At 40.2% G+C, this 15222-nt stretch overlaps 1 protein-coding gene across 1 annotated transcript in view; it reads right to left on the reverse strand.

The window, feature by feature from the left end:
• The window catches only part of sorcs3 (sortilin related VPS10 domain containing receptor 3), a 646076-nt gene that overhangs the window by 434867 nt on the left and 195987 nt on the right, over positions 1-15222 (reverse strand). The gene's annotated exons all lie outside the window — the stretch shown is intronic.

A 15222-nucleotide genomic window follows, 5' to 3' on the forward strand; every position in this document is an offset into this window, starting at 1 on the left:
CGAGAGGGCGTCGGAGCAACCAGGAGTGACAGCTGTCACTCATCATCCATACCAGCTGTCACTCATTCACTTCTCATCACCACCACCATAAAGGCCGGACTGCAACTCCACCTCCCCGCCGAGAAATCAACTACCATTCAGGTAATTTCTCTCCTGACTGACACTGTGTGTGTTTAACCTGAACTTCTATTGCAGCCGTTTTCCTGGAGTGTTTCCTTATCTGGAGGATTGGCATTTGGTGTGACAGTGATGGCTTCGCCTCACACCCCAACTCAGATAAGTGGTTGACCAGGAGCTGCACGAGTGTGTGTGATTGGAGGTGGAGGTTCTCCCTCCTTTACTTAAGACAGACTGTGGGATTACTGAGTGTGCAAAATCACACTCATCTGGACTGTCTCTGTTTTCTGCCAGCAGTACCGGGTCTGACTGCTGAAGACAGCGGCCACCTGGGGCGCAGGGCTTGGCGGCTCCGGTGTTCTTCAGCTCCGTTGGTGGTGGAAGCTGTGTGGGGATCCGGCTCTTCTCTCTCCAGGCGTCTTCTATCATCGAGCCTGCCCACACGTCACCTGGTGTATGACTGACAGTCCACCATATTGTTATTGTCTGTATGTTGTTGTGCGATTCACAACATTAAATTGTTACTTTTGGCTTATCCATTGTCCGTTCATTAACGCCCCCTGTTGTGGGTCCGTGTCACGTCACTTTCACAACACATACCCCACAACAACAGCATGTTATTTGCATTATTATCACATTTTACTGAAATACACAACACGTAACACGTACATAAAAAGTTGGCTCACTTTACTTTTGTTGTGTCGGTTGGCGCGCACGCTGCTCTCCAAATTCAGCAGGGCATCCTCATCAAGCTGGCTGCTTTAGCTGCTGTTCATTGTCATACTATCCATGAGAAAATCATCCGGAATATCCATATTGGGACCAAAACACACTTCACGCATTTTCATCTTTTCCTCTGCAGACAGTTTTTTTTTTCCCCCCATCTGGGGACAGTTCTTGAGCTGCGCGCACTATGATGTCATTTGTTTACGCACAGCAGGCGGGTATAGCCAGATAGCGTTAACGTAAATCTACGATACCGGCCTAGCAACGTCTCGGTAAAGTGATAATAATAACATACGAGGTCTGTGAGAAAACTGTCTGACCTTTTATTTTTTTCAAAAACTATACGGATTTGAATCATGTGAGCTTGCATCAGACAAGCTTGAACCTTCGTGTGCATGCTTGACTTTTTTCACGCTTGTCGTTTGCGTCATTCGCCTGTGGGTAGGCTTTCAGTGAGCACTGGTCCACCCCCCTCGTCAGATTTTTTATTGTCAGTGAAATGGCTGAGAGACTGCCGCTTTGCTCCATGATTTTTTTTTCAGAAAGTGTTAGAGACCGCCAGTTGGAAACCATTCGTAAGATTCAGATGGATTTCGGTGAAGATTCTGTCGGCGTCACACGGATTAAGGAGTGTTAAAACCTTTTTAAAGACGGCCCACAGCGGCGGAGGGCGCGCGGTGCACCGAGCGGCCATCGACAGGCTGGAACGACCAGATCATTTCTAAACTGAATGCTGTGTTGATCTGGGACATCGTGTGACTACCACAGAAATGGTAAGAGAGCTGGACATAGCACTTTTGCAGCACATTCCACTGTTACAGGAGAATTTGTAATGAAAGACGTGCTGGAAACCATTCAGAAGATTCAGATGGCTTTTGATGGCTTTTCAGTCGAGTGAGTATCCGAGAAATTGTTTAACAGCTGGGCATGCCACAACATGTCCTGTGACACTTCCAACATGGAGGTGTTGTTTGTCCCGCGCCATGAGCGGCTGCGTCGCGATGCGCGAATCCGTCTGCACGTCTTTCATTACAAAATCTCCTTTAACAGTGGAATGTGCCGATAAAGTGCTGATCCCGACCTCTTCTGAAACTTCTCTGCTTGTCACACGACGTCCTGCATCAACAGAGCCTTAAATTTGGAAGTGATCTGCTCGTTCCAGCCTGTCGATGGCCGCTCGGGGCACGGTGCACCCTCTGCCGCCGTGGGCCGTTTTTAATCCAGTTTTAATGGTCCTTAATCCGTGTGATACCGACAGAATCTTCACCGAAATCCATCTGAATCTTTCGAATGGTTTCCAACTGGCTGTCTCTAACAGTTTCTGAAAAAAAATTCATGGAGCAAAGCGGCAGTCTCTCAGCCATTTCACTGACAATAAAAATCCGACGAGGGGGGTGGACCAGTGCTCACTCAAAGCCTGCCCACAGGCGAATGACGCAACCGACAGGCGTGAAAAAACTCACGCATGCGCGTGAAGGTTCAAGCTTGTCTGATGCAAGTGCACATGATTCAAATCCATATAGTTTTTGAAAAAAATAAAAAGGTCGGATACTTTTCTAACAGACCTCGTATATCACACAGTGTTGTCTTTTTATCTCAATTCTCTGTGCACGCTTGGCAAGTGTGAAAAAGCGCAGGTGTGCATCTGGTGTGCATGAATTCATCAAACGTGGGAAATAACTGGATCTTGTTCACCCGCAGCAAAATTTTTAGTGCACAGAAAAACACATTACATATTTGTTACATATTTATTTCTCTCTCACTGAAGTTTGACTGCTTCTCCAGCTTCTACCATAGCTTCCCATCTCCAAATAATAATGCACGTGTTGTGTTGTGAAATAAGTTTCTGCATTGCATATGAGCACAATGCACAGCGCCGACGTGGAGTGAGTGGTTTGCTTTAAAGTTAAAAAAGTAAATCAGCAGCTTATACAAATGTTATGCAGTTAGAAATCACATCTCCTGCTTTGATATTGTTTCAAAGAAACCTTAAAAAAGAAAAATAATATTACAGCAAAAGCTGAATACACTGAAGTGAAATTGGCCCGTGAAAAGCTAGAGTTCCACAGAGTGCACAAAGTGCCAGTGTGGGTAAATTTCAGGAGAGAACCAGCACAGAAACATAGATGTGAAACATCTCAACTCATGATCGCAGGTCACAGGCGGAGGGCATCGCGGTGACGTGATAATGACAACCGCACCAAACGGAGGTGTGTGGCGCTCGTCTAATTTGTTAAGTGAGCCATTTGTCGAGTCAACACAGGCAGCCGGCTGAAAAGGTGCTCACAGGGCTGAAGGTCCACAGACTCCAATTGACAAATTACACCGGGATGATTAGCTGCACAATTTACGGTCTCGACCTTAAGACTTTGCTTCAACAAATAAACAATTATACAATGACGGTTTTATTGAAATTGGTGTGGTAATTTAGCTTGTCTTATGCTACGCCGTTGGAGTGCGTTGGTCGTTGTAAAGCAATGTGAATAAATAAAGCAGCAAATAATGGAGCCAGAGCAGAAGCTTGGGATTTATAAGTCGGGCCTGCTGTGGGCTTTTTACAAGAGGCCAGGTCAGGGTTACTGTGAACGGTGACAGAATAAAATCGACTGAAATGGCTCCCTGTGTCACTTATGTTTGTTATTTCACACTATTTATTTTATAGGGTCAGCATGTCGCTCCAGGCAAGGATGTGAAGTTTTCACCGCTGTTTTTTGGGTTGGTTGGTTTGTTTATCACCAGGATTTATCAAGAAGCTGTCGACTGATTTTCATAAACTTTGATGGATGAGAGGAAGGCGGAAACCAGTAGGCTGAGCAAAAATATAGGGAATTACAGCCATTTTCAGAAATCAAAAGTGACTGGATAGTTAAAAGCTGTACAGCCTTTCAAAATTTAGTTTCTACCAAAATCCAACCCTTATAATGTAGGTTTATTTTTGTAACGTGTTGCAAAATTACAGCTCATTTTAATGAAGACAATATATTTATTTGGGGGGGGGGGGGGGGATTTCATGGTGAATATTGCCTATTCCTTCTAATGACATTGTGCAGATGAACTGCAGGAGGAAGCACGTGTGCATGTGTGAGATTTTGAGTTGACCTGTGACCTGACCCAGTTGCTGGGCATGCACACTAACATCCATAACATGTCTTGTAAATCACTTCAGAGGTCAATTTGTCTGTCTGTCTGTGTCTCAGCATAAGTCCAGTCCTATTACTGCCAAAGTCTTGAAATTCACAGAGAACTTGGGACACAGACTTTGGACAAGTTCAAAGGGGATAATCTTGACCTATTTTAAGAGGTATTTTCAGAGGTTAAAATGTCACATTCTTTTTCAATTTTTTTTTTCTTTTTTTTTTTCTTCAGTGGCGCGGTGACAGCCAGTCAGAGTAGAGTTGCACCATGACATGAGTGGCAGGTCTGTCTAAAATTGCTTAATTTATGCATTTATTATATAATGTGTTTCTCATATATTATGTAAAAGCTAATCAGAAATAAACACTTGTAAAACTGAAAATGCTGATTTTTGAAACCTGATAAGATCTCTGAAGTGATTTCAAAGACATTTTGCTGCTGTTTGCATCTTCACGTCACAGGCTGGTTTAGCTAGCTGCAAAACTATTTCTTTAATGTGTTAATATAACCTCTTTGTCATTTATTATGTAAAAACTAGTGAGAAATAAATACTTTTAAAACTGAAAACGCTGGTTTTAGAACCTGATAAGATCTCTGAAGTTATTTCGAAGACATTTCGCTGATGTTAGTATCTTGACGTTACAGGCTGGTTTAGCTAGCTGCAAAACTCTTTCTTTAATGTGTTAATATAACCTCTTTGTCATTTATTATGTAAAAGCTAGCAAGAAATAAGTACTTTTAAAACTGAAAACACTGGTTTTGGAACCTGATAAGATCTCTGAAGTGATTTCGAAGCCATTTCGCTGATGTTAGCATCTTGACGTCACAGGCTGGTTTAGCTAGCTGCAAAACTCTTTCTTTAATGTGTTAATATAACCTCTTTGTCATTTATTATGTAAAACCTAGCGAGAAATAAATACTTTTAAAACTGAAAACGCTGGTTTTGGAACCTGATAAGATCTCTGAAGTGATTTTGAAGACATTTCGCTGATGTTAGCATCTTGACGTCACAGGCTGGTTTAGCTAGCTGCAAAACTCTTTCTTTAATGTGTTAATATAACCTCTTTGTCATTTATTATATAAAAACTAGCGAGAAATAAATACTTCTAAAACTGAAAACGCTGGTTTTGGAACCTGATAAGACCTCTGAGGTGATTTCAAAGACATTTTGCTGATGTTAGCATCTTGACGTCACAGGCTGGTTTAGCTAGTTGCAAAACTCTTTCTTTAATGTGTTAATATAACCTCTTTGTCATATATTATGTAAAAACTAGTGAGAAATAAATACTTTTAAAACTGAAATTGCTGGTTTTGCAACCTGATAAGACCTCTGAAGTGATTTCGAAGACATTTCACTGATGTTAGTATCTTGACGTTACAGGCTGGTTTAGCTAGCTGCAAAACTCTTTCTTTAATGTGTTAATATAACCTCTTTGTCATTTATTATATAAAAACTAGCGAGAAATAAATACTTCTAAAACTGAAAACGCTGGTTTTGGAACCTGATAAGACCTCTGAGGTGATTTCAAAGGCATTTTGCTGATGTTAGCATCTTGACGTCACAGGCTGGTTTAGCTAAAACTCTTTCTTTAATGTGTTAACCCTTTACCAACTGAGGCTATAAATGGAGGATTGGTTATAATTTTTTATTATAGCAATAAATTTAAGAAATAATGTTCTATGTTTGTGTGCTTTGGTACCCTTTTCCAAGAGTACCTGAATTTCAATTATATTACACCTGATTAACTATTTATACACATTATTTGTAAGTTTTAGCATTTAAAATGAGAAAAAACACAAAACCGAACTTGATTTCTTTTCAGTTTTTTAGTGAAAAATTATTATGTAAAGGAAGTTTGGATTTCACATTTTTAACAGGAAGCTGTATGTGTTTACAATCAAAATAATTAATTTTGTGTGTCTAGAACTCAGAAACAGTGCAGAAACAGTGCAAAAGTAAACATATTCAAAAAGTAACCAATTTTAAAGTGCAGAACCAAACAATATGAGTAACAACAAAGAAAGTGCAAAACTATATATAAATATATCAATTATTATCTGTATCACTAAAATGTGCAATAAATCACTCATTTGATCACTCATTTTGTGCAAAATTATACAACTGAATAAAACAATAAAGTGTCAAACTATATACAAATATATAACCAAGAATCAAAATTAGATCTAGACTACATCAGTCAGTGTGGTACTGTTTGTAACAGTTTCTGTCTGGCTGAAGACAGAGGCCAATTTTACAAAGTTTGCACATCCAGCAGGTTGACCTCTTGCAAACCTTGCAAGAACGCCACCCCTTTGTGGATCGCTGGCAAGTTGGGTTTCCACTGCTTGTTGGCACCTGTCAGTGGCTTGTGGCTGATGGAGCCATCACACCCACACAAACACGCACACACACTTTTACAAATGACACTAACACCCTGCCTTTTCCTCAAAATGACTACATTTATGTTGCTGTCTGTCACTTTTGCGCTCTTTTTCATACTTTTCCCTCGTTTCAAAAGTCACCGAACGCACTTTACCATAATATATGCAACATATAGCATACTGTTGGAAAGCACGGCTTCTTGGCTTGCTGTCAGTGTTGAAATTTTTCAGATTGAGGGCTTACATGAGAACTTACGGTAATGAGAATCAGCGGCACACTAGTGTGAAACGTCTGTGTGCGTGATGACGTCACAGGCTTACATTTACTGTAATACAGCATATATCATTGGAAAGCCCTTGGAGTTACGGTAAAAAAAAATACGCATATGGAAAATATGCGTGGGCGCCATTGCCATAGATAAAGGGTTAATATAACCTCTTTGTCATTTATTATGTAAAAGCTAGCGAGAAATAAATACTTTTAAAAATGAAAATGCTGTTTTTGGAACCTAATAACACTTCTTAAGCAAAATTGCAGACATTAGCATGCACGCTAACTTTTGCTAACTCAAAGCTACTGCGATAGTTTTGTTAAGCCCTTTGAAGCTAGATGTCTACTCTTCAATCAAGTCTTGACTGTTTAATTCCAATGTCATTGCGGTGGTGTACAGAAGCAAAAAAAAAAAAAAAAAAAAAAAAGTCACAATCCAAATACTTTTGGACCTGACTATTTATATTTGATCATGTATTCTGTTGCTTGTATGGCTGACTGAAGTTGACACAGTGGGACTAAATGAGACATTTTAAACCATCTTTTCTTATCTTGCCAAGCTTCAATGCAGTACTTTCTGTAAACCAATTAGGAGAATAAAAGGTCACATGATAGCCTTGGAGAAAAAGAGATAAAAGTCAGATCAGAGTGATTCATACTCTAATTCTGACCCTCTCACTTTTCACTTAATCAATTGAGCGTAGAAGCTGAAGAAAATGAGAGCATATGCTTATTTCCTTCCGTCTCCAAATTCAAAAGGAGACAGAGTGAAGCCTGATGTCGTGTGGTTGTGTTCAACGGAATCTGCAAAAAAGGTGAAAACTGATGATAATCTGAAGTAAAGATCGGGATTTTTATTTGCAAAGCTTCAGCAAATTTAATTACAGCCAAAATCAGACGACATGGAGATGTACTCGGCTCCTTCTGTTTGCCTTCACCATAATGCCTGATCCTGAGTCTGTATAGATATGTTTTTAAAAGTATCCAGGATAAAATAATGCTTTTCAGGGCTGAGAAATTACACAAAGCAACAATGTCCACTGATGAAAAATGAAGCCAAAGTAGAAGTGGCAACAGTGCACACACAAATTACGCACCATGCTACCTGGGGGCACCACAAAAACCAAGCTCGTGAAAAATCATCATAATAGGCTACTAGTAATGATATATCTAAAATTTGTGTAAAGCATGTTAATAGGTATAAGCAAAAGTAATCGGAGGAGGCGCGCAGGCTGGTAAGCGGCGTGGACAGCCTCTGTGCGTGTGTCACCGCCTGCGTCACAGCAGACAGTTTTCCCAACCCAGTCTCACTGCAGTTCGTGATCCTCATCACGAATACAAATCTTTTCCCCTTATGAAAAAGGGTGCCGCGCGTCTCGGCGCTTTGCTACAGACAGGCGGGAGAAGACAGTGTGGTGCTCTCCTCTTGTCTTCTCCCAGCCTGGGAGAACCGCGAGCACAGACTGATTGATCGTGCAGGTAACGATCCAGACTGTGCACTGAAATCACTGTTGCCACATCGGAATGTTGCCAGTGTTTATTTTAAAAGAAAACCGTGCTGTTCTCATCTTTAACACTTCAGGAGAGTGAAAGTATAATGACATGGAAGATTAGTGAGGGGTTTTTTCTGCAGTTTTTTTCATGTAAGAACTTGAATCTTCCAGATCCAGAGTGTATGTTTTTTTAAACCACTGCATCACTTTAATAGTGTCTAGTGTGACCTCGCCCAGATCATTTTTGGAATCATGTTTTCTGGAATTAGGCTACAGAGAGCTGAATGATCCTTTGTTTACAGCCAGGGCTCTGAAACATGTGATGCTTTAAATTCCACATGCGATTAAAATCCAACTTATGCTCAGTGATGTTTAATAAGCCTTAACTTCCGTGTAATTGAACATTTTATTTCAAAATCATGATTTAGATCATGCTAAATGTTTTAGTCCACGTTTAATGCAGCTGCTAATTCTTTTCATTATTGCTCTGATTTTTCAGAACTAATTTAGTGTGTAAAATGTCAAATATTTGTGAAAATTTTCATTGACTCTATGTTGTTTCGTCCATGAAATGGTCAAAAAATATAAAGAGAGATGAACTGATAATGATCTAAATGGGAGAAAAGCACAAAATCCTGTGTTATTTACAGCTGAAACATGAAAAAAAGTTTAACATTTTATTTATTTATTTATTTTCTGAGAAGAGTTTAATTAATTAACTACAGACTGTAGTTATTAATTACATTTTAAATAGTGGTGGTGGTATTTATTTATTTAATTTATATTTATTTCTGTCATGTTTGGTGCCCTTGTTAATGCAAATTTTTATTTGCAGCCATTTTCAAAACATCAATAAATTATTATTAAAATAATTACGCAATATTAATTTAATATTGAGTACTGAGAAGTTATTTTGGAAATAAAGAGAACCACACTGACAAATTCTTAATTATTGTTCATTTTGGGAGGGCAGGGAAGGGGAGCACCACAAAGCATTCATGATTAGGGCACCAAATGACTAGCACCAGCCCTGAGTGCCAAGACGTGCAGTTTCCACAATAGCCAAGTCTATCCTCTCCGAACATGAGCTAAAGTATTCAACTTTACAGCAGAAAAAACATGGTTATATTCCTGGTTTAAAATGGTTTTCATCTCTATAGCGAGTTTCCTCATTCATGACAACGTACGGGGGTGGGGGGCAAATTTTTATATAGATATTCTGTTTAAATCTATTATTTAACCCTCTGGGGTCCAAGGGCATTTTTTGGACTTGCCTGGCTAAATGTTTTATTATTGCTGTTAACAGCTCTCCCTGCATCCCACAATCGTCTCTTTTTTTTCAGGACAACCTGGGCTTTCAGAATATATATATATATATATATATATATATATATATATATTATATATATATATATGTTTTTGTTGTGTTGTATACGTGTAATAAGGTTTACAATCCAAAAATAGGCAAGGAAAAAATTAAGCAAAACATTATTTTCCACACACATTTATTCAAAACACACAGCAAACTATAATAAACAACTGTTTTGACACTTTATAAAGGTAATTTGAGGTCTTGTGTGAAAGACCTGCACAACAAAAATGTTCAAACAATAAACACAAATGCACTTTTTGAACAATATATACAAAATGGTCTATGCGTTTTGTTGTCATTGATATGGTAAACACTGCTTTATGCAGAGAAAGCAACAGAGTTATTCAGTAACATTCACATGCAAACTAGTGGAGCAATCCTGATAGTTACACACTCTTTGTTTGAGCACGTGCGATTGTCATCAGAGGCTCTCTGTGTGCTCCTACTTTCACTGATCGCTGTGTGTAATGGCGCAGGGCACACTGAGTATGTACTAATAGTATGTACTCATTGGAGCACCCACGGGGCTATTCAAACGGCCAACTAGTAACATATCACTCACAAACGATCTTTGGCTTTTCACATGAGGTAAATCTGCCCTACGATTGGATTTTGGAAAACCATGTGACGGTGACCAATTCTGATTGGACACTCACATTGCGCACATCATCACACAGCTTCTATGAGGAGTACAAAGATGGCCGATGGCTGGCTCGAAAATCCACGGAGTTAAGTTTTCAGCCAAAAAAAAAGTAAGTTTCTATCTCATATCATTAAAAAGTTATTTATAATTTGGTAAAGCTCGGTCTTAGCCATTGTATACAACGGCGTCAGCCTCAGAGGTTTAAACCATAAAGTAATAAATCATTATGGGCATGGTCTTTGAGTGATAACTAGTGTGCGGATCCTGCCGCTAGCAGAGTCCACTAACTGCTGTGGCCTTGTCTGTATTGGTCCTTTCTGAGCATTTTATTCAAAATATCTTCAATAATCTGGCATTCTTTGTGATGAATTGCAGTAGTAGACAATGTAGATGTTTGTGTAGAAGTATTTACATTGAGTGAAACTTTATTAATATTTAAATTGTATGTTAGCGACAGTCGCATTAATTAGCAGGTTTTGATAGCTTGGTGCCATTAGCCACACAAATACCACAGTGGGTGGTAGGTGGGTGTGTTCAGGATACATTCGCTCCACTTGGATCATGTCTGTCTTACCCACGCGCCACCATTTAACCCATTTATTGGTTGGCTGGGAGTCACGTGGAGCCAGGCACTGCCAAGATGGCTACACCTCAAACTTCAAGCCCACATTTCAGAAAACCTATGGGTGAAGTCACAGAGCATTTGACCAGTATATGTACTGTCTAAGAATGAATCCTTTAAAATATGATTATCTTATTTAAAACCCCAATTACATTTTGTCTTTTCCCCCTTCTGAACCCTCCCGGACCATGATTAGTCACAGTATCACATAAATGGCTGTTTCACAGCTGAGAGTCTCACGTGTAGGGCTCAAATACACACTTCCATTAGGGAAAAGTGTTACTATGCCAACACTAAAATGAGTGCATTAGCACTTTGGAGGGTGGTTGTTAAGATTGTTAGGAAAAAGTGTGAAATGTGCTCACAGCACCTCATAGATTTCACTTGTACAAAATAATCCCTTGATAGGTGTTTAAGGCCATTGAAATGTCTGTAAAACCATTTTCCTTGAGGGGTAATCTCTCCTCTTTGTTGGTTACTTGCTGTGGACAGCCTTCTCACTAAATAATCTCAGACTGTACACTTAAGGGTATGCAGACAATTTAGCTGTCTTTATTGAGGGATTCTATTTGAGGACTCTTTCAGAACTCAGGAAGAATGCTCTCAGGATAGTAGAGAAGTGGTGTGCATCCAATAGTTTCTCTGTGAATCCAGACAAAACAGTCGTGGTCCTCTTCACAATTAAGAGAACCAAATTTGGTCTGGTTCTACCAAATCTGGGCGGTATCGAGCTAATACTATTTGAGTCAGCTACGTTCCTTGGTGTCTAGTTAGATAACAAGCTTAACTGGAAGAGACACATAACTGAGAAATGTCACAAGGCAATTCTTAGTTTATTACTGTCAGACAAAGACGGGGAGTTAGTCTCAATGTGATGAGATGGATCTACAATTTGTTGGTAAGACCCATGCTAAGTTAAGCTGCTATAGTTTGGTGTCAGTAAGGCTGCACCAGCTGGGTAAGTGGCAAAGACTAGTAAATGCCAGCCATACCTTAATCAGGGAAAGAATACGAGGGGATGTCAAAACGTTTTGAGCCTCGCACATTATTCCCAGTCGGATATTACAATGCATCACACCTGATCTACATCAATGATTTAGCTACTTATTTCATGTAGGATCATATTGCTCACTTCAATTGTTGAATCATAACACTGTGTGGAAGAGACATACCCTCCAGTGTCAGTCGTGGCATTCTGTTTCACCAGGACAATACACCAGTCCACACCAGCCGGGTTGCCATGGATGCTGTGCGCGAGTATGGCTATGACTTCTTCCTCACCCACCCTATTCTACAGAAACTAACTCCTATCAACTTCCACCTCTTTCTCAGGCTGAATAAATACATTTGGGGCCAGAGATTTGAGGATAACGATGAGCTGACTGCTGCAGCGGAGGGCTACTTAGTGGACCAAGATGTTGAGTTCTACAATGACTGGCAAACTAGATGGAACAAGTGTATGGAGTTGGAAGGGGACTATGTTGAAAAATAAAACATTATAAATCCAAATATCTTACGCTTTCTGTTTGAGGCTCAAAACTTTAGGTATCAGTTCATCTTCCATTGATTTTCCCATGTGATAGGGTAGGAAAAAGATATTCTTTTGTGAATAAATTTTGTACAGTCATAACAGGGAGAGAGACATGGTCAGACCCGGCTCTGAACACAACTCCACCTGTAATCACTTGTTTTACAGATGGTAAAACAAGTGATTACATTGATTAGGGGGAAAGCCAGACCTGAAGTGTGAATACAACATGACGGTCTGACAGGAAAAGAGCTTTGCACTGGCCAGATACACCACCATCTTTCAGGCTGAGGTGTTTGCTGTCACTCAGTGTGTGGAGCACCTGATAAGCCTCAATCTTAGGGGTAAAAGAGTTTTTATTTGCTCAGATAGTCAGGCGTGTATAAGAGCCATTAAAGAGCCACTCTACTCATTGGCTTTGGTGTGGGAGTGTGCCCAGGCACTTAACACACTGGGAGACACAAATGATATAGTTGTAGTGTGGGTACTTGGTCATACAGACATTCCAGGTAATGAGCGAGCCAACCAGCTTGCAAAGTTGGGGAGCTCAACTAAATCTATGGGTCCAGAGCCCATTGTACGGGTGTCAACTGATGTGCAGAAGACCGCCCTCCAGAACTGGACCAGGAAGCAGCATCACAAACGATGGCAGTGCTTGAGTGACTGCGGGCAGGCAACACAGCTCCTGGAAGGACCAATCTAAGATTTTCCAGGGAGCTAGTTGGCCTGCCTATAAGTATAATAAGTACAGTGGTTGGGACTCTGACAGGTCACAACCTATTGAACAGACATAAACCCTGGTCAGACCAAATAATGAACAATGAATAATGAGCCAAATAGCATTTTTTGTGCGAGGTCAAAATGGTCACATTGAGCCAAGACTAGGTGGGTCTGCTGCTTTAAAGGTCGGATGAGAAGTAAATTGTGTTGCTGGTCCCGGAAGGAGCCTGGTCATGCTGGTCCATAGGAGCAGAATGAAGCCCTTTTCCTTTTAAATAGAAAAAAAGCTGCAAACCACTGATCACTGCCCATCCTCACTCTTGGAAAAAAGAAAATCAAGACATTACAGTTTGTATAACTGTTGAATTTGCATATTTTAACATCTGTAAAATGTCCAATCATTCGATCTTTGTTCTAAGTAAAAGTAAGTCCCTTCGGCTGCTCCCTTGTTTGCACTCGGGGTCGCCACAGCAAATCCAAGGTGGATCTGCATGTTGAATTGGCAGAGGTTTTACGCCGGATGCCCTTCCTGACGCAACTCCACATTACATGGAGAAATGTGGCAGGGGTGGGATTTGAACCCGGAGCCTTCTGAACTGAAACCAAGCACATTAACCACTTGGCCACCACCCCAGCTGCCGATCTTTGTTCTAAGTGAAAGGTTAAAATAATCATTCTCCACCTCCAGTTGTTGTAGGAGCATAATCCACTTTGTTGCCTTGAATGTGAAAAGGAAAATTAAGGATTTTCTATTGACACAGAGAATTAAGGACCATTAGGTCTCATTATGTCGCTCAATGGAGGCCTGGTGTGCATGTTGCTTGGTATTGTGCTTGCTGGGAAGATGGTAAAGGCCTGAAGTGATTGTTCTCATTGTTGCAAAGAGAAGCACATTTATTCTTTCTGTCAGCACAAAGCCCTGGTGGATGGTGCCATGAATCTCTAATTTCTTAAGCCACTGAGGTGGGAAAATTTCCAATGAAAATGCTTATGCTGCTGCTGTTGTTTACTGCGACAGAAGAAAAAAGCAATACAGGGAAAGATCAAGGACAAAGAGGTGAGCAGATGATATATGTGATGTTTTTGACTTGTCTTATATATTTTTAAAATTGGCGTGCATCATAGAAAAGCTGGGGCTTGCATCAAAATAGTCAATTGTACCCTTGAAGCCATTTTTAACAGAAAAAAAAAATCCTGTTTTTGTTTTTAATAAGCAAAGCAGTCGGCTTCTTTGAATGTTGCTCTTTCGGCACAGCGCTGCATCTTAAAATTGGAGCTTCTCTGGGTGGTATGGAATTAAATGCACTCTTCAGCCGCTTCTGTCTTTGTATCTACAGTGGTGCTGCAAAGCTATAAATAGAGATCCTCAAAAAAGCGAAGTAATAAAAGTGTCAGAGTTTTCCAATGAAGAATGATGCCTTTGCTGTTAACTTTCTCTATTGGCCTGATGCATCATGGAGGTTGAGCTCTCATTATCAACTCAGAGGATTATAGGCCCCAACTCGCAGAGGAGGGAACTACCATCCTTGGATCAGAAGTGATTCACCAGCATAGAGACTCATCGGAAGCCAAATAAGGACATATTTATCCTCTCTTCCTGAGACCGTCGTCAATACGCCCCAATGTCGGTGTTCTTTTTCGCTCTTTTCGTTGATTTCTTCCAGCCATCTTTCCCCTCTTGGCCATTTTCCTGCCCACAATCTCTACTGACTGCCTTCATTTCTTTCATGCTCTGTGAAAGTTCAAGAGTTTGATTGACTTTTCTGGCTCTCACCACACTCTGAGCACCACTGGAGTTGAGTTCACCAATCGTGAAGCTGACATCTCTTCTCAATTAATTCTGGCAGTTTAGTTGCAGACTGTGATGGAGCCAGTGGTCAATTAAATACAAGATTTGGTCCTCCGCAAGAGTTTAATGTGGAAATACTGTAGATGTGCTTGTTTGTATAGAATTATACAAGTAACCAGCACGTTGCCCGTGGGAATCCCAATCTACAGCCCATGTAGACTGGGTAGTGTTTGTAAAATAGGTAGCTGACATTTTTCAAGGGTGGTAATAAATTATGCAAAGTTTCTACAATGAGTTAGAATGGTGTGTCAGTCCAGAATGTTTAAGAAACTTAGACCTCAATAGGTTTTAGAGGAAGAACTCAACCCAATTTTTCTTGTTAAATATGTACACAATTTTTAATGTAAATTTACTGTCTGTATAT

The sequence above is a fragment of the Thalassophryne amazonica genome, chromosome 15 (assembly GCF_902500255.1).
Source record: "Thalassophryne amazonica chromosome 15, fThaAma1.1, whole genome shotgun sequence".
NCBI lineage: Eukaryota > Metazoa > Chordata > Actinopteri > Batrachoidiformes > Batrachoididae > Thalassophryne > Thalassophryne amazonica.